At 38.7% G+C, this 24,582-nt stretch overlaps 1 long non-coding RNA gene across 1 annotated transcript in view; it reads left to right on the forward strand.

Moving 5' to 3' along the window:
* Positions 1-23,083, forward strand: part of LOC112654358 (uncharacterized) — a 104,006-nt gene extending 80,923 nt beyond the window's left edge. The window contains exon 6 of the long non-coding RNA XR_003132936.3: positions 18,223-23,083. This is a non-coding gene — a long non-coding RNA (uncharacterized LOC112654358). The remainder of the gene's footprint in view (positions 1-18,222) is intronic.
* Positions 23,084-24,582: the final 1,499 nt, after the last annotated feature.

A 24,582-nucleotide genomic window follows, 5' to 3' on the forward strand; every position in this document is an offset into this window, starting at 1 on the left:
ATTGCACTATACAAGAATATTAATTAGAGCCCCATGGGGGCTCACTAGGCAATGTTTACATTAACCCACAGTAATGGAAGATTTGTAAAATTAAATATCTACTTACTGTGCTTACATTATCAATGTATGACTTCCTTTCTTCCCTCTCCAATCCCTCCTTCTTTTTCTTTCACCCTTCCTGTCTTCTTTCCTTCCTTCCTTCCTTCCTTCCTTCCTCTCTCTCTCTCTCTCTTCTCTTCCTTTTATGATTTCCCTCAAATCATCCAGGTAGAATAAATAGTCAGAAATTGCTTAAAGGAATCATAATACTTTGGGCATTTTAACATAAATATTGATGAATAAGGGGTAGAGATTTTTAAACTCAGGTTTTGTGATGACCTACGGAATATAGTTATTTCAAGCAGTATGAGCAAATCTCAAAATAATATGAATATATGTATTCACTTTAGTTTTTATAAGTATCTATCTTATTTAAAAATAAAAACATGTGAAACAAAAAAAAACTCCTAGGATGTAATTCTTTATAAAACTTGAATGAAGTCTTAATCTATTGGAGGTTGTGCATTAAGCAGTTTAAAGTGCACTCTGTTTTACAAATGTACCTTATTAAAAATTGTCTTTTTCAATATTCCTAAAATTGATGCTCAGAGACTAAATATTCAAGAAATAAAACAGATCACTCTGATCCATTAAACTGCATATTTGGTGTTTGACTTTCAATCAGGATTTATCGAGTGTTCATCGTCTGGAATTTTATGTTAACATTGTAGTGAATCTGGATTCATCAAACATCTACCACCAAGAAAGAAGAAAGAGACTAATGAATTTCAATGAATTGTAAGCAATATCCTGATTTCAGAGATGTAAAAATGAAAAAAAATATATTGTACAATTAATAAAAAGTACTAGCACTATTGAAAGTATACAAATATACTCAAAAGGCAACTGCACTCTAAAATATATAAGTCATTGGTCAATTTCATTCAGTTACAAATTAATTAAGCACTCTAAATATGTTTAGCTCTAGCCTCAATCCTAGTCCATAATTGGGCTGGAACTATTTAATTATCTAGAAGTTTCTGTTTTTTAATCATCTTCTCTGTGTACCACATTATACCATTGGAATGGGTGGAGTAGGTAGCTGCCCATGAAGTGTGGGTTAAAGTTCTCTGGGAAAGTCTTTATCCCTACTATTCCTTTACTGATGCCAGAAAATTTCCTGTAAGCATTTTCTTCCTTTGACCTTCTGTCCTTTGAACATACGAATATTTCTGGAAGGATGCATTGAATATTTTAATCATTAACTCTCCAATGTGGAATCATTGGTTACATTTTCCCAATGGGATAGCAACTAGGACTTTTCTTTTTTTTTTCTTTTAAAAGCACGCTATCATAGCTGATGAGGAATCAGAGCTTCAGAGACCCTGTGTAACTTGTCCAAGACTGTGCAGCATGTAGGTGATTGAATTGGGCTTTCAGCTCTGCTCTTTACTGGGTCAGACTGTCTTTCATGAACATCTCAAATACACAGAACCAAAGCCTCCAATCTAGCTGACCTGCTGGAAGAGAAGAGCATAAAGAGAGAAGTAGAGAACTTGGGGTATTGACTGAAAGGATCAACACTAAGTGGAGAAAGATAGGGGGGTTGTTGGCTTTGCAGTGAGAAGGCAAAGTTTCTGAAGGGGAAAATGGAAAGATGCTAGAAGTGGACTGGTTGCTTCACAATTTCCGCTGTACTTGCATCAGAATTACTGATTCCCAGAATGGAGCTCGTGTCACCTTTTATGTTAGGTTTACTTCAATTCAATATTTTACTGTCGTTCCTCAGAAAGACTTCAGGACTCACTTGGGAACCCTGGCAAAATTTTATCTTGATTCTACAGCTGAAATTATTGGATTTTTAACCCACATGGAATGCAAATTTTTCTGACCAGTATTTAAGACATTGGTGCTTCCTTTTCTGCATTTTTTCTATGATTGCGACAGAAAGACAGCTGAAAAACTGCACTAAATATTAGTGTACAAACGTTTGAACACACCCACAGCCCTATCTGTATGTGAATCTTAATGGCAGTGTATAAGGCTCATCGAAAGATAAGAGATATTAGTATCATTTTTTTCTTAACAAGGGTAGTTAATATTGTCTGTCCTTTAATAGCAATGAAAAGTAAGCTATAGATTTTGATATGAAAACGAGGATATCATGTACCATTATTTGTGCAGGAGATGTGTGACCTGCATGAATGATGCTGCTGCAAACTCTCAAGTCTAATCATCCCATTGAACTAACCAGAGTTCCTCGTTGGAAGCTGGAAAGCAGAAATAATGAACGAATTTATTCATTCATTCCACAAATACTTATCGAGCTCCTACTATATATATATCACCATGTATGTACTTTTCTGGGAGGTGGATATATAGCAGTGCACTAGTCAGACAAATCTGCCTTGACTCTAGTGGAGGGATACAGGAGTACAGTGAGGACAATTAGGTGCTTACGGTCATTAATAGATACAGTGATTTTCACACTTGCTATTCTCTTTGCTTCACAAACTTCTCACCCAGACTTTCATTAATCCCTATTTACCCTTTAGGTTTCTATTTAGATGGCTCTTCCTCTGGAAGCCTTTTCTGACCCCTGAGTTCAGGATCCCTGCCCTTCCCATCAACTCTCACGAAACTTTGCATTCTTCATTTCTCAGCTCTTACACTGTATTGCTTTATTTGTGTGTTTTCTCTACCAGATTATAAATGTCGAGACAGTAAGAACCATGATTTTTTTTGGTCTATATTTGTACCATCAGCAACTTGCTTTGTGTTTGGCACAGAATGGGAACTACTGTTTACTTAGTGAATAAGTGATCTAATGAAATGACTTCTCACACATTAGTCCCAGAGTAGAGTTCAAATTCATATCTTCCCTTATTACAGATCATTACATGGTTGTTTTGGTAGAATCTTCCAAGGGTGTGAGATCCCAGTTTACAAAGCATTCAGTCACTGAATTCCTAGTCCATCAGGGTGGCAGAGTGACTAACAAGATTTTAAAATGTTCTTATCTAGGCGGCATTTGAGTGGCTTAGTTGGTTAAGCATCTGCTTTTGGCTCAGGTCATGACTCCAGGGTTCTGGATCGAGCCCTGCATCGGGCTCGCTGCTTATCAGGGAGCCTGCTTCTCCCTCTCCTCCCCGCTTGTGCTCTCTCTTTCAATATCTCTGTCACTGTCTTGTCTCTCCCAAGTAAATAAAATATTTTAAAAAATAAATAAAGCCATTTATGCCATATAATTGTTGCCTAATAAATATTCCTTAAAAAAAGTGTTCTTATCTAGGATGTACGGTGTGTGTATATGTGTGTGTGTGTGTGTGTGTGTGTGTGTGTGTGTGTTTGAAGATGTTAACTTTGATTTGTCCCATCTTGGTACATGAATCCTAAAGTATACTTCATATCTCAATTCCTGCAAATATATAGTATAAGACCATCAAGGGCTCTGGCGAGCAAGATGGCGGAAGAGTAGGGTCCCCAAATCACCTGTCTCCACCAAACTACCTAGAAAACCTTCAAATTATCCTGAAAATCTATGAATTCGGCCTGAGATTTAAAGAGAGACCAGCTGGAATGCAACAGTGAGAAGAGTTCGCGCTTCTATCAAGGTAGGAAGACGGGGAAAAAGAAGTAAAGAAACAAAGGCCTCCAAGGGGGAGGGGCCCGCGAGGAGCCGGGCTGAGGCCGGGGCGAGTGTCCCCAGGACAGGAGAGCCCCGTCCCGGAGGAGCAGGAGCTGCACCGACCTTCCCGGGGGAAAGGGGCTCGCAGGGAGTTGGAGCAGGACCCAGGAGGGCGGGGATGCCCTCGGGCTCCCTGGGACAGTAACAGAGCAACTGCGCGCCCAGGAGAGTGCGCCGAGCTCCCTAAGGGCTGCAGCGCGCACGGCGGGACCCGGCGGGACCGGAGCAGCTCGGAGGGGCTCGGGCGGCGGCTCCGCGGAGGGGGCTGCGCGGCCCCGGGAGCAGCTCGGAGGGGCTCGGGCAGAGGAAGAGGCTCCGTGCGGAGGGGGCTGCGCGGTTCCAGGAGCAGCTCGGAGGGGCTCGGGCGGCGGCTCCGCGGAGGGGGCTGCGCGGCCCCGGGAGCAGCTCGGAGGGGCTCGGGCAGAGGAAGAGGCTCCGTGCGGAGGGGGCTGCGCGGTTCCAGGAGCAGCTCGGAGGGGCTTGGGCGGCGGCTCCGCGGAGCGCGAATCCACCAGCGCAGGCTCCGGAGCACAGGGCGCCGGGACACAGCCCAGGATCCGGCCTCCTCCGGGACAGGCAGAGACCGGGAGGGCCCAGGACAGCAAGGACGCTCCTGCCCCGAGCTGAGCAGATCAGCGGCCCCGCCCCGGAGCCTCCAGGCCCTGCAGACGGAGAGCTCCGGAGCTGAATCCAGGTTTCCAGAGCTGCCCCGCCACTGGGGCTGTTCCTCCTGCGGCCTCACGGGGTAAACAACCCCCACCGAGCCCTGCACCAGGCAGGGGCACAGCAGCTCCCCCAACTGCTAACACCTGAAAATCAGCACAACAGGCCCCTCCCCCAGAAGATCAGCTAGACTGACAACTTCCAGGAGAAGCCAAGGGACTTAAAGAACACAGAATCAGAAGATACTCCCCTGTGGTTCTTTTTTTTTTTTTTTTTTTTTTTTTTTTGTTTTTGTTTTTGTTTTTGTTTTGTTTTGCTTTTTGATTTGTTTCCTTCCCCCACCCCCTTTTTTTCTCCTTTCTTTTTCTTTCTCTTTTCTTCTTTTTTTTTTCTCGTTTTTTTTTCTTTTCTTCCCTTTTTTTTTTCTCTTTCTCTTTTCTTTCCTTCTTTCTCTCCTCTCTTTTTCTCTTTTTCCCAATACAATTTGCTTTTGGCCACTCTGCACTGAGCAAAATGACTAGAAGGAAAACCTCACCTCAAAAGAAAGAATCAGAAACAGTCCTCTCTCCCACAGAGTTACAAAATCTGGATTACAATTCAATGTCAGAAAGCCAATTCAGAAGCACTATTATACAGCTACTGGTGGCTCTAGAAAAAAGTATAAAAGACTCAAGAGACTTCATGACTGCAGAATTTAGAGCTAATCAGGCAGAAATTAAAAATCAATTGAATGAGATGCAATCCAAACTAGAAGTCCTAACGACGAGGGTTAACGAGGTGGAAGAACGAGTGAGTGACATAGAAGACAAGTTGATAGCAAAGAGGGAAACTGAGGAAAAAAGAGACAAACAATTAAAAGACCATGAAGATAGATTAAGGGAAATAAACGACAGCCTGAGGAAGAAAAACCTACGTTTAATTGGGGTTCCCGAGGGCGCCGAAAGGGACAGAGGGCCAGAATATGTATTTGAACAAATTCTAGCTGAAAACTTTCCTAATCTGGGAAGGGAAACAGGCATTCAGATCCAGGAAATAGAGAGATCCCCCCCTAAAATCAATAAAAACCGTTCAACACCTCGACATTTAATTGTGAAGCTTGCAAATTCCAAAGATAAGGAGAAGATCCTTAAAGCAGCAAGAGACAAGAAATCCCTGACTTTTATGGGGAGGAGTATTAGGGTAACAGCAGACCTCTCCACAGAGACCTGGCAGGCCAGAAAGGGATGGCAGGATATATTCAGGGTCCTAAATGAGAAGAACATGCAACCAAGAATACTTTATCCAGCAAGGCTCTCATTCAAAATGGAAGGAGAGATAAAGAGCTTCCAAGACAGGCAGCAACTAAAAGAATATGTGACCTCCAAACCAGCTCTGCAAGAAATTTTAAGGGGGCCTCTTAAAATTCCCCTTTAAGAAGAAGTTCAGTGGAACAGTCCACAAAAACAAAGACTGAATAGATATCATGATGACACTAAACTCATATCTCTCAATAGTAACTCTGAATGTGAACGGGCTTAATGACCCCATCAAAAGGCGCAGGGTTTCAGACTGGATAAAAAAGCAGGACCCATCTATTTGCTGTCTACAAGAGACTCATTTTAGACAGAAGGACACCTACAGCCTGAAAATAAAAGGTTGGAGAACCATTTACCATTCGAATGGTCCTCAAAAGAAAGCAGGGGTAGCCATCCTTATATCAGATAAACTAAAATTTACCCCAAAGACTGTAGTGAGAGATGAAGAGGGACACTATATCATACTTAAAGGATCTATTCAACAAGAGGACTTAACAATCCTCAATATATATGCTCCGAATGTGGGAGCTGCCAAATATATAAATCAATTATTAACCAAAGTGAAGAAATACTTAGATAATAATACACTTATACTTGGTGACTTCAATCTAGCTCTTTCTATACTCGATAGGTCTTCTAAGCAAAACATCTCCAAAGAAACGAGAGCTTTAAATGATACACTGGACCAGATGGATTTCACAGATATCTACAGAACTTTACATCCAAACTCAACCGAATACACATTCTTCTCAAGCGCACATGGAACTTTCTCCAAAATAGACCACATATTGGGTCACAAATCGGGTCTGAACCGATACCAAAAGATTGGGATTGTCCCCTGCATATTCTCGGACCATAATGCCTTGAAATTAGAACTAAATCACAACAAGAAGTTTGGAAGGACCTCAAACACATGGAGGTTAAGGACCATCCTGCTAAAAGATAAAAGGGTCAACCAGGAAATTAAGGAAGAATTAAAAAGATTCATGGAAACTAATGAGAATGAAGATACAACCGTTCAAAATCTTTGGGATGCAGCAAAAGCAGTCCTAAGGGGGAAATACATCGCAATACAAGCATCCATTCAAAAACTGGAAAGAACTCAAATACAAAAGCTAACCTTACACATAAAGGAGCTAGAGAAAAAACAGCAAATAGATCCTACACCCAAGAGAAGAAGGGAGTTAATAAAGATTCGAACAGAACTCAACGAAATCGAGACCAGAAGAACTGTGGAACAGATCAACAGAACCAGGAGTTGGTTCTTTGAAAGAATTAATAAGATAGATAAACCATTAGCCAGCCTTATTAAAAAGAAGAGAGAGAAGACTCAAATTAATAAAATCATGAATGAGAAAGGAGAGATCACTACCAACACCAAGGAAATACAAACGATTTTAAAAACATATTATGAACAGCTATACGCCAATAAATTAAGCAATCTAGAAGAAATGGACGCATTCCTGGAAAGCCACAAACTACCAAAACTGGAACAGGAAGAAATAGAAAACCTGAACAGGCCAATAACCAGGGAGGAAATTGAAGCAGTCATCAAAAACCTCCCAAGACATAAGAGTCCAGGGCCAGATGGCTTCCCAGGAGAATTTTATCAAACGTTTAAAGAAGAAATCATACCTATTCTCCTAAAGCTGTTTGGAAAGATAGAAAGAGATGGAGTACTTCCAAATTCGTTCTATGAAGCCAGCATCACCTTAATTCCAAAGCCAGACAAAGACCCCGCCAAAAAGGAGAATTACAGACCAATATCCCTGATGAACATGGATGCAAAAATTCTCAACAAGATACTGGCCAATAGGATCCAACAGTACATTAAGAAAATTATTCACCATGACCAAGTAGGATTTATCCCTGGGACACAAGGCTGGTTCAACACCCGTAAAACAATCAATGTGATTCATCATATCAGCAAGAGAAAAACCAAGAACCATATGATCCTCTCATTGGATGCAGAGAAAGCATTTGACAAAATACAGCATCCATTCCTGATCAAAACTCTTCAGAGTGTAGGGATAGAGGGAACATTCCTCGACATCTTAAAAGCCATCTACGAAAAGCCCACAGCAAATATCATTCTCAATGGGGAAGCACTGGGAGCCTTTCCCCTAAGATCAGGAACAAGACAGGGATGTCCACTCTCACCACTGCTATTCAACATAGTACTGGAAGTCCTAGCCTCAGCAATCAGACAACAAAAAGACATTAAAGGCATTCAAATTGGCAAAGAAGAAGTCAAACTCTCCCTCTTCGCCGATGACATGATACTGTACATAGAAAACCCAAAAGTCTCCACCCCAAGATTGCTAGAACTCATACAGCAATTCGGTAGCGTGGCAGGATACAAAATCAATGCCCAGAAGTCAGTGGCATTTCTATACACTAACAATGAGACTGAAGAAAGAGAAATTAAGGAGTCAATCCCATTTACAATTGCACCCAAAAGCATAAGATACCTAGGAATAAACCTAACCAAAAATGTAAAGGATCTATACCCTCAAAACTATAGAACACTTCTGAAAGAAATTGAGGAAGACACAAAGAGATGGAAAAATATTCCATGCTCATGGATTGGCAGAATTAATATTGTGAAAATGTCAATGTTACCGAGGGCAATATACACGTTTAATGCAATCCCTATCAAAATACCATGGACTTTCTTCAGAGAGTTAGAACAAATTATTTTAAGATTTGTGTGGAATCAGAAAAGACCCCGAATAGCCAGGGGAATTTTAAAAAAGAAAACCATATCTGGGGGCATCACAATGCCAGATTTCAGGTTGTACTACAAAGCTGTGGTCATCAAGACAGTGTGGTACTGGCACAAAAACAGACACATAGATCAGTGGAACAGAATAGAGAATCCAGAAGTGGACCCTGAACTTTATGGGCAACTAATATTCGATAAAGGAGGAAAGACTATCCATTGGAAGAAAGACAGTCTCTTCAATAAATGGTGCTGGGAAAATTGGACATCCACATGCAGAAGAATGAAACTAGACCACTCTCTTTCACCATACACAAAGATAAACTCAAAATGGATGAAAGATCTAAATGTGAGACAACATTCCATCAAAATCCTAGAGAAGAACACAGGCAACACCCTTTTTGAACTCGGCCATAGTAACTTCTTGCAAGATACATCCACGAAGGCAAAAGAAACAAAAGCAAAAATGAACTATTGGGACTTCATCAAGATAAGAAGCTTTTGCACAGCAAAGGATACAGTCAACAAAACTCAAAGACAACCTACAGAATGGGAGAAGATATTTGCAAATGACATATCAGATAAAGGGCTAGTTTCCAAGATCTATAAAGAACTTATTAAACTCAACACCAAAGAAACAAACAATCCAATCATGAAATGGGCAAAAGACATGAACAGAAATCTCACAGAGGAAGACATAGACATGGCCAACATGCATATGAGAAAATGCTCTGCATCACTTGCCATCAGGGAAATACAAATGAAAACTACAATGAGATACCACCTCACACCAGTGAGAATGGGGAAAATTATCAAGGCAGGAAACAACAAATGTTGGAGAGGATGCGGAGAAAAGGGAACCCTCTTACACTGTTGGTGGGAATGTGAACTGGTGCAGCCACTCTGGAAAACTGTGTGGAGGTTCCTCAAACAGTTAAAAATATACCTGCCCTACGACCCAGCAATTGCACTGTTGGGGATTTACCCCAAAGATACAAATGCAATGAAACGCCGGGACACCTGCACCCCGATGTTTCTAGCAGCAATGGCCACGATAGCCAAACTGTGGAAGGAGCCTCGGTGTCCATCGAAAGATGAATGGATAAAGAAGATGTGGTTTATGTATACAATGGAATATTACTCAGCTATTAGAAATGACAAATACCCACCATTTGCTTCAACGTGGATGGAACTGGAGGGTATTATGCTGAGTGAAGTAAGTCAGTCGGAGAAGGACAAACATTATATGTTCTCATTCATTTGGGGAATATAAATAATAGTGAAAGGGAATAGAAGGGAAGGGAGAAGAAATGTGTGGGAAATGTCAGAAAGGGAGACAGAACATAAAGACTGCTAACTCTGGGAAACGAACTAGGGGTGGTAGAAGGGGAGGAGGATGGGGGGTGGGAGTGAATGGGTGACGGGCACTGGGGGTTATTCTGTATGTTAGTAAATTGAACACCAATAAAAAAATAAATTAAAAAAAAAAAAAAAACAAAAAAAAAAAAAAAAAAAAAAAGACCATCAAGGGATGACATAGCATAAAGGAGTGATACAGGAAGATAGTAGTCGTAGTGATAGCACTATACACTTATTTAGTCTAACTCTGTGCCAGGCAATGTTATAAGCACCTCATCCATGCTTATTTAAATATACCCATAACTCTGTGAGGAAACTGAGGCCTGGGAGGCAGGGCAGTAAATAACTTGATTGCATAGTGAAATAGGTGGACTCCAAAACTAGGCTCTAGAGTTCATATTTTTCTATATTCTACTCCTTCCATTTGAATACAAAATAAAACAAAACTATTTCTCTGAAAAAGCTAAAGAAAACCTAAAGTAAAAGAATAAAACAGCTCAAGAAATGCCATTTGAATTGGACCTAAACATTCTCTTAATATATTAAAAACTGATATATTAAAAGCTACCACTGATGCTTTTTTTTTTTTTTTTTTGCCAAGGGAATTAATTGCTTATTAGACAGATGGAAAAGTTCAGTTGAGGGGGAAAGCGCTAAAGTATGTAGCCAACGTGAGAGAAAGGGCAAGCTTGGCACACAGTGATATGCCAAAAATACTTGCAAAAATATGTCAGAAAGATAGCAGGCAGGTGACTAGCATCCCAAAGTCCACATGACTGAGGCCAACACGGGAAACAAAGAGAAAGCAATGAAAAGAAAGATGACAGGCGAACAAAAACCTTTTATCTTTTGAAAGAAATCTTGTGCAATGAAACAGAAGAGATGAGTCACAGTGCTGTAATTAGATAGGTAGAACATTGTACCTCACAGATTATTGGTAGAGTAAAAAATCTTAATGACTTAACCGATTAACATCAAATAATATTTTTGAGAAACATAATTTTTGACAATCCTCATTTTGATGAGGACTTTACAGCACCAAGGTAGATTTATTAATAACTTACCTATCAATGTTGAAGGTTTTTCCACAGTCCAGGGCTGGATCAGGTTGTGAGAAAAAGGAATGGAAATTTGGAAGGGCCTTTGAGAGATCTTACAAACAAATAGGCATGATGAATTAAAACTTGAACATAGGTAATATGGGTTTTAGGGTAGGGATGAGATACTTCATTGAGAAATTCTAAAACGGAATACAGACTTCTATTCTATAGTACAATACACACTTTTCTGAAAAGTCTCAAGTTTGGCAAAACCATCTCTAAAAGATAACAAAGCTCAGTGGAAAAATAGAATTGGAGTAGGTCATTCCAAACCTGTATAATTTGTAACCTGTGCCTGGCAAAAAAAAAATAACAATCCTAATTACTAACTCTAATTCAGTTAAAAAGACACGCAATACTCTTTAAAAAATAACACATTTTTTTGTGTTTCACCCTTGGGGGAAAAGCAACGGAGTTGAGGTGAATGTAAGAGAGGGTGAATGTAAGAGAGAAACATCTGAATTCTGGAAATGACGGAAGGATGTGTGCAGGTTGAGGAACAGTTTCAGGTTTTGCCCAAAAGTAGAGGAAAGCCTCCCACTGAGCGCCTCCAAGACAGTGCTCATTGCACTGGGTTTCGTGCTGTGTCTGTTTGCAGCCTGCTCCAGTTAGCTGTGTTACTGTGTTGTGTTCAGCTGCTGTTACTCAGTGATACAAAGCATTAGGGGCTGGGAAAGTTTACGTATGAACCAAGATGGCTTTTGTGTAGAGAATCTATGAATTTAACTATGTTTCCATCCATCCATCCATCTGTCCGTCCATCCATCCCTCTGTCTGTCCACTCACCCATTTATCATCTACCTACCTATCTACCTACCTACCTATCTGTGTACTTAGTTAGCATGAGGGACTGAGGATGTTCTTAAAATGAGTCGCCCCCTCTCAATGCCCAGAAAACTGTGATTCCTTTTGTCACCATAGCACCTTAGAACTCCTTAGAACTCCCATTTGGATCTTTCACTGCTTGAAGCTGTTTCTCAAGTCTGTGACTCTTTGCCTTCTACTGTTGACTTTGGAGCTCAGCAATTATATTGATATATTTTTTGATTCAAATAAATTCAAAATTGAAATTCTTGATTCAGAAATTTTAAAATCTCCAAATATTTTTGATTATAATAAAGTTGGTCTCTAAAATCCCCCAAATTCCTTAAGAAAATATGACAAATCTGAATTATATATTTATCCTATGAAATTAAAGTAAACACCGGCAATTTTCTCCTTTGTATTGAACTAAATTGCTGTTAATGCTTTCCTAGTTCTATTTTTGTACTGAATGACTAGGTTATATGAATTTTTATTGCATGCTGCTTCCTTTGCATTGGTAAAAAATCATTTTGAGTGAAGAATTACTTCTCTCAATATAGTTTAATTATTTCTGAGGAGTTGGCAGATGAAAAAATGACAGGAATATTATTGCTTGTGTTTAGCTTTTAGCATATTTAACATGTGTAGCTAAGATAATTAGAATTAAAAGAATGCTCTTTTTATTTAATGAATTAATGGAATGGGCATCCAGAAGTTGCACTGTGAAAGTTCAACCGAAGCTGCTTAAACCTTCTTCCATAAATCAACTGAGTTGGTTCAGTAATTTCATAGCCAATAAGATAATAGTCTCTTCCTTTGCCTTACTTTTATCTTCTGCATTCAAGTTACATGCACACACTCGTTTGATATACAACTTTACTTTTAAGTTTATATGAAAGATGCAACATAATTTTATTCTAAATATGAACTTGACAATATGGATTCAAATTTGATTCACTGATGTGCAACCTTGCGTGTGATATCTGAGACCAGAAATTGTCAAATGATATATCAAAAAGGTAAATTAGCATTTTCTCAGTGCAACCTGACATGACAGATGGGTAGGAGGAGTGCTGTTATCTCTGCGAAGAGACTAAATATATTATAATTTGGATGTATACACAGACTGGATAAAGACTTTCATAAAAGAATTTTCAATGCAAAATCTATTTTCCACACTCATAATAATTAGTTAAACCCCCTCCATCACTCACTGCTTTCTATGCTTCTATGGATTGCTTTGCAAAGCATCCGTGCATAAAAATTACTTCATGGGATTTATGTTTATTGAACACATATTAATTTCAAGACACTATGCTAGACTCTAGAATACACTGGTAAGTCATTTCCATGTCAATAATATTAGTGGTAGTAATAATAAGAATACTCGTACTGATAATTGCTAGTAGTGATTGAATACTTACCGTTTGGCAGGAACCACTCTAAGCCCTTTACATGTATTCTGACTTTCACACACAGATATACACGCCACATAGTCAACTAACAATAAATGACAGGTGAGTGATGTGGGCAATATTTTTTTAAAAAATCAGAAGGGGTGTAACACCTGAAGGGTCACGTAGAGAAGGTGAAATCAGAAATGAGCCAGGGTTGGGTAGATAGCATGAAGAGATAAGGCATTTCTGGGCAAAGGGATGGAGAGAAGCTCTGTGGGCACAAACTTAGTGGTGGGAAAGTGCAGTCTGAAGGAACAAAATTTATATTAGGAAGGATGTTATGGCAGAGAAAGGGGGACCAATGTTAAGAATAAGGCTTGTGAGTGCAAAGCTGAGGGTTTTAGATTGATTACTGCATAAATCATGAGGATCCACTGATGTTTTTGGGTAAGGGGAGTGATTTGAAAGCAATACATTTGGAAGATGTAAATGGTGGGAGTGCAAGTTGTGTTGAAGGTGGAGTTAGAGCCTAATGAGAAGGCTATGTTTGTCTAAGAACTGACACAAAGTGGTGATGATAGGAAGCTTTACCTGCTATTTATCATAAATGAGGAAAGATGAATCGAGGATGACTGATTTTCTTGGTCAGATGATTGTCGGGATGAGGACCTGTTTATGGGAGGGATGTGATGAGTTGAGTTCTAGAATTGGTGTAGCACCGAGGTCTCTATGCACAGAAGGGTGCAGAACATACTCTGAAATTTGCAAGAGGGTCTCAGTGTTGGGAATCATCAGCTGGTAGCTGAGAGCCAGTCTGGAGACGAGGACAAATTCTGTTCTGCTGAGATAGAGAGTGAGAAGTGTGGGAGGCTAAGGAGAAAACCCCTGACAGTCGGTGGAGGCAGAAGAAAACCCAAACAGACTAGGACTGAAACAAAGATAACATGGCCATGGGAAGGTAGGGGAGGAGATGGTCCAAGACTGAGGGTGTCTTCCATACTATCTGATGTCACAAGGGTTCATGGAGAAAAGGGGCTGCATGCACACGAGTGTACTGCCGTTGCAAAGTCACTTGGCACCTGAAAGTACAGCGTTAGTGAATTGGACAGATTAAGACTTTAATTTAGATTGGATATTATTTTTATTGATCACAACAAGCTGCTTGATGTTATCAGTTGCCTGCATTCTAATAGTTCCCGGGCAGGCTAGGTTGTCTAGAAAAAATACCATTTATGTTTAGGTTTTCAACAATGATATGGGCCATAGATAAAGAAACACTGTTGGAGATTCCTGATATCACCAAATTAGAGGAACAAAATAACATGAGAGTTATTTAGAGTTATTTAATCGTCTGCTTTAAACTATTCTTCCTAAGGGAGGCAGAGAGTAGGTGAAGGTTGCTATCAAACCTTTAGTTTTTGAGGAAAGTCTGCTTGTTCAAGAGGCCTTTAGCTTTTGTTTATGCTTTTAAAACTTTTTTTTTTAATTATTATTTATTTTAGAGAGAGAGCGCGTGCACACCTGAGAGCTCTCTCAGGTAGGGTTTAGAGGGAGAGGGAGAAAGAGGATACCCAAGCAGACTCCCGGTTGAGTGTGGAGTTGGATGTGGGGCTCCATCTCAGGACCCTGAGATCATAACCTGAGCCAAAGTCAAGAGTTGGACACTCAACTGACTGAGCCACCCAGCTGCTCCTGTTCTCAAAATGTTTGATTTTTAAAAATATTTTTATTTATTTATTCATGAGACACACAGAGAGAGGGAGAGACACAGGCAGAGGAGAAACAGGCTCCCTGCAGAGAGCCCGATGTGGGACTCAATCCCAGGACTCTGGCATCACATCCTGAGCCGAAGGCAGATGCTCAGCCGCTGAGCCACCCAGGCGCCCCACTCTCAAAATGTTTTAAAAAGATAGATGGCTTGCTGATGACTCTTGGAATGTTGATAGATTTAAAAGCATGAAAGTTTTTCTATATAATAATAATTACACTCAGTGGGATTAAAATTCAAATGCCAGCATTCCCCAGAAAAATCATATTCTGCTAACCCCAACCAAATAACAAAAGAAAAAAAAACAACAAAAAATAATTCTCTTAGGAGTTAGAAGTTTAATTTCTGTGATAATTGGTGGTGAATGATAGGCCTGTTCAATACTGTATTCCAGAGTGGCCAAATGTGGCTATTAAATTAAACTTAATTAAAGTTAAATAAAGTTATACATCCAGTGCCTCAGTTTCACTAGCCACAGTTTAAATGCTCAATGGCTAGTGCAGATGAAGAAACTCTCTGCCACTGCTGTGGGTTCTGGTATAAGCTATAAAAACCACAAGCACAGCCTGGTATCACAACCAGATGTGGAGTGCCATATATAGATAACAATTTCATTTTAAAAGATACAACAATATTTCAAGACTGCTTTTGTCTTTGTTAAATCTCGTTACAATGGGGGTTATTTGCTACACTGCCTTGGGTTAAAATTTCTTTCATTAAGTAGCGTTTGCACATGGTAACAAGCTGTTTTCCAAATAACTATGAATGGGAGTTTGAGGTAGAGGAAACAACAGAAGATGTTTGGAGAACCTCGAAGCATTGATTTCTTGGGATGGGGCAGGGTGTCTCTCTATCTGTGTTTATTTTCCCAGTCGTTTCTGTTTGAGTTCTCCCAAGTTCAGATCTGTATGGGTAGTGAAATTTCCTTGAGTGCTGAAGCTAAGTCTGTGTCTGGAGGAGCCCATTTTACGAAGTAGCTCAATCATGCAATGGTGTCGTGAATGGGGAGGAGCTAGACATGGGAGGAGAGGAAGTGGGGGTCAGAGATGCAAGAACTGAAGCACCCCTCCTTTCTGAGCAGGGATTTTCTGTTGGGTGACAAAGGGTGGAGGAGCCCAAAGGTAAAGAGAACTGTGACGGGAAGCCACAGGCAGCATCTGTAGGTTCTACACTCAACAGCTGGGGAAGATGGCAGAGTGGGATAGCATGGTTACACGTTACAAATCACAGCATAAATAGCACTTGTTGAGGATACAATCAGGTTGGGAGCATGAGGAATGGCCATTTCATTAAGTCATTGCATCAGATGATTGAAGAATGCAGCCTTCTGGGGACAGCATGTGTGTCACTTTGGGATCTCTTGAAAGCAGAAGCTGAAGTGGGCAGTGGGAGAGACAGTTGACTTGAAAGGTGGTCTCAGGAGGCTGGAGAGAGGGAGTAACAAGTATGAGATGGGGAAGAGGAAGACAATATGCCGATACTGTATTATGGTCACTGTTGGGTGACCATAATATATGGGTGGGCAAGGGGCCTCTGTTCTGCTAGAACCTCCACGGTTCTGCTGAAAGACAAGAAACTGCTATCTGCTCTTGGTCGAGGGTTGTTTTGGGGGCCTGAACTCCCCTACATTCCTGGGCTGCACTTTCAGCTGGCCCAGCGGTGTTCCCAGGGGCTGGGACAAAATGCAGAAAGATCCGAAGCATCTTCCTGGTATGGAAGGCTGTTGGTGCATCATGAGCCAGGGGTACACAAATCTGTCCACCTCGTCTGTAGCTGTAATCAGAGGGTGGCCGGGGGGTATGATGCTGAGCACCAGAGGTGTCCTCTACAGCTACCATTTCCTCAGAATAATCATTATGTGTCAAACACTGCGCTGAGACATAGCATGTACATTTTCTCATTTAGCCATACAGCTCCCCATGAAGCGATGTCATGAGCCTGCATTTCATAGCAGATATGGAGCAAATAATGTGCTCAAGAAACAATATGCCCAAAGCCCAGGATTACATACGGCTGACAGGATTCTTACCCTGGCTTTTGTGGCCTGTGTACCTAGTTCTATTATTCTTCATGCTCCCTCAGTGGCTCTAAACTTGGCCTTCCATCTTGCTGTTTCTTGGAATACCTCACCTCACCCCCCCCCCCCCCGCCCTTTGCTCTTTGTACTGCAGCATGTCTGCAAGTTTTGGCAAATATATACATCCTTGTAACTCCCATCAACACCATGATCAATATATAGAATAATTCTATCATCCTCAAAACTCCCCTTTTGCAGTAAACCCTTTCCCCATTTCTAGCTTCTGGCAATCACTAATTTCTTTTGTTTCCCTGTAGTTCGGACTTGGCAAGGATGTCATGTAAGTGGGAACATACCATTTATAGCCTTTTAAGTCTGGTTTCTTTCGTTTAACATGATGCATTTGAGAATCAGTCCATTGTGGTGTCGGTAGCTCATTCCCATTACTGAGTAGTATTCCATTGTTTGGCTATACCATAGTTTGTTTCTCCATCCTTAGTTGAGGGAAATTTGAGTTATTTCCAGTGTTTGGTGATTACAGAGAAGCTGCTATAAGCATTTGCATAGAGGTATTTGTATGAACAAAGGGTTTTCATTTCACTTGGGTAAATATCTAGCAGTCAGATCACTGACTCTTATTTTAAGTGTATGTTTAACTTTTTAAGAAGTTGCCAAACTATTTTAAATACTGACTTTACTTCTTTGCATTCTCACTGTTAATCGCTCCATATTCTCACTAGTACTTGATATTAAAAGTATTTTTTAGCCATCCTAATAGGTTTTTAGTGTTATATCACTGTAGTTTTTAATGCATTTCCCTAGTTACAAATGATGCTGAACATCTTTTCATGTTTTTACTTGTATCTATATATCTTCCTTGGTGAAATGTCTGTTCAAGTCTTTTGCCCATATGTTTTATTGGGTTATTTGCTTTCTTCTTATTGAATTTTGAGAGATCTTTCTATATTATGTATGTTTTCTATATTATGTATTTTTTAAAAAAAATCAGTTGTGTGTATTGCAAATATTTTCTTATAATATATGGCTAGTCTTTTCATTCTCTTAATAGTTTGAAATACTTTGTAAAGTAGTTCTTAATATTTCTGGAGTCCAATTTGTCATTTTTAAATTCTTAAAAATTTTTATTTTTAATTTAAATTCCATTTTATTAACATATAGTGTATTATTAGTTTCAGAAGTAGAATTTAGTGATTTGTGTGTTGCATATAATGGTGCTCATCACATCATGTGTCCTCCTTAATGCTCATCACCCAGTTACCCCATTTCCCACCTACTTCCTCTCCAGCAGCCATCAGTTTGTTTCCTAGCATTAAGAGCTTCTAATGGTTTGTCTCCCTCTGTTTTCATAGGCAACCTACTGATTGGGAGAAGATATTTGCAAATGACTTATCAGATAAAGAGCTAGTGTCCAAAATCTATAAAGAACTTATCAAACTCAACACCCAAAGAACAAAAAATCCAGTCATGCAATGGGCAGAAGACATGAATAGACATTTCTCCAAAGAAGACATACAAATGGCCAATAGACACATGAAAAAATGTTCAACATCAGTTGGCATCAAGGAGATACAAATCAAAATCACAATGAGATATCACCTCACACCAACAGGATGACTAAAAATAACAAGTCAAGAAACAACAGATGTTGTCATGGATGTGGAGAAGGGGGAGCCCTCTTACACTGTTGGTGGGAATGCAAACTAGTGCAGCCATTCTGGAAAACCGTGTGGAGTTTCTTCAAAAAGTTGAAAATTGAGCTACCCTATGACCCAGTAATTGTACTACTAGGGATTTATCTGAAGGATACAAACATAGTGATTCATAGGGGCACATGAACCACAGTGTTTATAGTTGCGATGTCCACAATAGCCAAACTGTGGAAGGAGCCACGATGTCTATTGACAGATGAATGGATGAAGAAGATGTGGTATACAGATTCAATGGAATATTACTCAAACATGAAAAGGAATACAATCTTGCCATTTGCAATGATGTAGATGGAACTAGAGGGTATTATGCTAAGTGAAATAAGTCAGAGAAAGATAAATACCATATGATTTCAATCACATATATAATTTAAGAAACAAAACAGATGAACACAGGGAAAGGGAAGGGAAATAAAATAAGACAATTTGTCATTTTTAAAAATTGTTTGTCCTCTTGCTGTCATGCCTAAAAGTCTTTGGTTATTCCCGGTCAGAAAGATTTTCTCCTCATTTCGTCTGTAAGTTTTGTGATTTTAGGTTTTATTGGAGGTATATGATCCATTTGAGTTAATTTTTATGAGGTACAAGGTGTAGATCAAGATACTTTAAAAAAAAAAAAAAAAAGGATAGCTCAGTGTTCCAGCTCATCTGTTGAAAAGATTATCCTTTCCTTTCACTATTGAATAGCTTTAATACCTTTATTGAAAATCAATTGACCGTGTCAGTGTGAGTCTGTTTCATGCATTCTACTGTATTCCCTTGATTTACATGCTTATTATTTCTCCAATACATTGTCTTAATTACTATAGCTTTATAAAAAAAATCTGGAAATAATGTAGTGCTATTCCTCCAACTTTTCTTTTTTAAAGATTATTTTTGCTATTATAATGCTATTTTATTTTGCCTTTTCTTTCTTTTTTTTTTTTTAAAAGATTTTATCCATTTATTCATGAGACACAGAGAGAGGCAGAGACACACGCAGAGGGAGAAGCAGGCTCCTTGCAGGGAGCCCAATGTGGGACTTGATCCCAGAACCCCGGGGTCACACCCTGAGCCGACGGCAGACTTTCAACCACTGAGCCACAAGCCACCCCTTATCTTGGTTTTTCATATACGTCTTAGAATCAGCTTAATTATTTCCAAAACAACAACAACAACAACCCAATTCTGCTGGACTTTGATTTAAATTCTAGTGAATCTATAGGACATTTTTTTGGGAAAACCGACATCTTAACAATTTTCCCCTTATTTTATTACTTATTGGTCATTACATAGAGGTACTGAACAAAAGCAACATAGTGAAAGGAAGACATGTTTATATAAGTGTGACTGCTAGATTGTTAGAAAATTGTGAACACTTCTATTTTCCAGGTTTACATATAACATAAGTATCCACAAAATAATTCAACCTTGTGTTGCTGGCTAGGAGAAGGAAATAGTGTCTGTTGCTCAGGAGAAAACGATTATATTTGAGTTTTGCTATTGCCCCCTCTAACTTTGCTAGTTTCCCCTCCAGTGTGACTGAGATATCCGTATCTGCCGAATATAAGTTCTATATTGTCTGTAAGTCTTTATGGAAACCAGTGAGTGGTTAAAAAAACCATTACTTCTTAAAATATGTTTTCAAAGTGAAACATTCCCTACTGCTAAAACCACAAATTGGGACACTTATAGGAAGCAAATGTAGTTTATTGTTAATTCAGAAAAGGTACAACAGGCAAATAGAGAGACGATCTTTAATGTAGGTCTCTGGCATTGAATATTTCAGAATTACTTAAATCTTTGTGTTTTTCAGTGGTAATTCTAATTTTGGAAATTTTCTAAATGTCTGTGCATAGTGTTTAATTGATAACTGAAAAAAGTCTAGATGTTTCTGATACAGGAGGAGAGGCTCTCTTCAACATGGGTAACTTAGATTCTGTTACCTTCACCTCTGGGTGTTAGGCCTCCTTCCTGTTGTTCATGCCCCAAATTCAACTTTCAAACATTGCTGCTTGCCTCCTCAGTGTTTTAATCTTCCCCAGCCTATTGCTGGCTTCTTGGCAGAATGTCAGCCCTGTCCAGGCAGGACGTCAGACCAGTCCAGATTCAACTAGCTTGATCGAAGAAACAAGCCAGTGCAAAACAGCAAGATCCTCGTTAATCTTAATTAACAGTTCCAAACAGAGTTGCACAACAAGGTCATTTTCCCTAAATGAATTATTAGAGATAATATAAGAAGTAGGCTTCTCCAAGCAGTATTTTTCAACCCCAGGAGTTGGCAAAAACTATCCCAGAGAATTTCTCTCTTTCTGAGAATGGTTCACTCTTAAAAAGTTGAGGTGAATATTCCCTTGAAAACATTGCAGTCATGGTCTGTACCTGTTCCTCCTCTCTTTTCCCTAAGATTCAAGTGGCAAAGTTCAAAGCTTTTCAAAGAACACTATACAGTGATATTTCCTCACCTGGGAAAAAATGGTTAGAAAAATCCATACCAGAAAACCATATCTCCTTATAAATTGAGAATACCAATGTCTTCCAAAGAACTCTAAAAAAACTTCTCTAGATGTCCACTTGCTGTTCCATTTTATTGACTCCTTTGCTTATTAAAAATTAATTGGACACATTTTTCATAAATTAGAGCCTGTATTTTCTTTCATTTATTTTGTCTTTTGCTTGCTCATATGTGATTATCTTATTATCTCCAAAAGCAAACAATATTGTTTCCATGAAAAGACTTTAATTTATGATGAAATGTATAGAGAATGGTGTTTTTCTAAGCATCTGAGATCCTACCTTTATCAAGTTGTTATCTAAACACCCAAATAATATTATTGATTAAAATATGCTAAAAAGTTTAACTTGGACGCATAAATATAAATGTCAGAGTACACTGACAGTTTTTCAAACTTCTCGACAAACTCTTGAAGTATTTGTAAGTAAATATAAGCATGCATGTAAGTATTTGTAAGTAAATACAAATATGCATGAACATTGTCAGTTTCCTTGGCAAGTCTTACATCCTAGTGTCTTACATCCTAGTGAAGAGATAAAAGCACTTAGCTTTAAAGTTTATCTAAGAAACTCAGTTAGATTCAAAGTTACTGTAACAATTCTTGTGAAAAATCAAAACACTGCCAAAAGCAGCTGAAGCCGCTGACCTGGCAGCCTGAATCTGAATGAGGCATGCACTAAAAGCTGTAGGGGTTGAACTAAACATATGGTATCGGATTACTATTAATCTGGAGAAACAGACCATCAGCAAATTGAGAAAAGAATCTCTTATTGCAGTGATTTGTCAAGGCTTTGAGTTTTCATCCTCATTCTTCCTTTCTGATTTGTCTTTTGGAGCTTGGTGTATTGTCATGTAGGGGTAATGGTTTTCATAATGAATAGATTTCCCCTGCAATACTTGTACACATGTCCTCACCAATAAACTGTCGATTTCAAATCGACACTGACATATATGCACATTCATGTATACATATTTGTATTGGTAGATGCTACTCTAGCTATATATTTACAATATTATATATATAAAATATATGTATGTATGTGTGATGTATTGAAGACATTATGTATTTAAAACCAAGTATTCTTTCTAAATTTTTAAGTTCATGTGTAACTTATTAAATAATTTGCTCAAGGTGACACAATATGCAAACAATAAGATAGTGTGTAGGCTTAGACATAGTTTGGTGATAATGGTTGTTTCATTGTGCAGATCGCTTCACCAATCAATGCATGAGTAGAACAAGTTGATTGTTTTGTCTTTGGCCTTTCAGAGACATTAGTTGCAACTATTTGAATAAGTTTTTGAGATATATGAATATATAAAGATATGAGGAGAAAAATAACAGTTTCTTATCCTGATTTTGGCATAAGATGTCTTAGAAAAGGAGAAAAGTGGCTACATTTTGTTAGGAACAAAATAATCTGATAGCTAATGACATAAAAAAAAAAAACAAACCAAACTAAACCAGCAAATAAATTTGTCTCAACACATTCAAAGATTAATTCAACCAAAGTGAGTTCAATTAGTAGCTCTACAGAAATAGTTTTATTTACATGTGCTATATTAACTTGATAATATGTGTGCATTCACTAAGCTGTCAAAGTGCCCAATATTTAAATATTATATACCTTGTCATGTTATGTTGACACACATCGTCTTGTGCATGTATTCTTCATTAGTTCCTTAAGAGTGGGAAAAGTCTGTTCTCTCCCATCATACTAGTGATTAGCTCAGTGCTCAGCAAATTATAGGACGATCTTGCAGAAGTGGCTGGTGAGCAAGATGGCAAGTAGAACAAACAGTGAGCTGTTGGAAGTGACTGAGATAAGACATGTTTCAGAAACCAGAAGCTGCAACCCTTGAAAAATTTGGTGATGTGAAACCCTGCTCTTCCAGAATGGCATCATTGAAATGAAGTTATTTGCTATAATCTATGTCTCTAGTTCCCTCTCCTGTTCCTCTAGATTTATGAATCTCTGAACCTACTTAATAAATTTACTGTGAATATAATTTCTCCTTTATTTTAAAATTTCTTCTGCCTTAAACTATGGTCTTTAAAAATGTAAAAGCTCTAAGCAGGGAACCATATACATTCTATCAGTCTTCTATTTTGTTATAAGACACTACTTAGCAAGAATAGATTCTTCTCTGTGGGATGAGCAATTAGAAAAACCATCAGACTTATGAAAAATCATTGAAGATGAAAGAGAGAGAGAGAATATGAAATATAGATGTAGGGGCTATTATGGAAAAATAAAACAAACAACCTATATTCTGGAAATATTGCATATATATGGGAAATTTAATTGTAATGAATAGATAAAATGAAATTAGTAGAAGCAAAATGATGAAAGTTGAATTGAAGTAAAAAATAAGTTAAATGTAATAACACATAATTAAGAACTTAAAAGGAGAAAAATGAAACATAGAAGACCCATCAAAAGGTCAACTTATATAAAATAGAATTCAATACAACCAGACAATCTGATTAAAAATAACCAGAGGACCCAAAAAGAAATTTTTCCAAAGGAGATATACAAATGGCTGACAGACACATAAAAAGATGCTCAACATCACTAATTCTCAGGGAGTTGCAAATAAAAACCACAATGAGATCACCTTACACTACTTTTAATGGCATTTTCAAAAAGACAAGAAATAACAAGTGTTGGGTCAAAGATGTGGAGAAAAGGGGATTCCCTTTTATCCACAGTGTGGGTGGAATGTTGGTGTAACTACTGTGGGAAACAGTATGGAGGTTCCTCAAAAACTTAAAAATAGAACTGTCGTATGGTCCAGCAATCCCACTACTGGGTATTTACCCAAAGGAAAAGAAAACACTAATCTGAAAACGTATGCATACCCATGTGTAATATAGCAATTTTTATAATAGCAAAAGCATGGAAGCAACCTAAGTGTTCACCAGTGGATGAATGGATAAAGAAAATGTGGTATATATATACAATGAAATATTATTCACCATAAAAAAGAAGGAAATCCTGCTATTTGTGACAACATAGATGGATTTTGAGGGCATTGTGCTAAGTGAAATAAGTAAAACAGAAAAACAAACACCATATGATCTCACTTATTTGTGGAATCTTAAAAAAATGAAATAGATACAAAGAACAGATTGGTAGTTGCCAGGGGTAGATGAAATAGGTAAGGTGATCAAAATGAACAAACTTGCTGTTATAAAATAAATAAGTCATGGGGATGTAACATATAGCACCGTGACTATAGTTAATAGTACTATATTATGTGTCTGAAATCAGAAGAAAGCAGTAGTAGTATTACATGAGGGAGAGTTTATTTTTTTATTTTTTTAAAAAAGATTTTATTTATTTATTCATGAGAGACACAGATAGAGAGAGAGGCAGAGACACAGGCAGAGGAGAAGCAGGCTCCGTGCAGGAAGCCTGATGTGGGACTGGATCCCAGGTCTCCAGGATCATGCCCTGGGCAGAAGGCAGGTGCCAAACCCCTGAGCCACCCAGGCAGGGATCCTC

Source organism: Canis lupus, chromosome 15 (genome assembly GCF_003254725.2).
Source record: "Canis lupus dingo isolate Sandy chromosome 15, ASM325472v2, whole genome shotgun sequence".
Classification (NCBI taxonomy): Eukaryota; Metazoa; Chordata; class Mammalia; order Carnivora; family Canidae; genus Canis; species Canis lupus.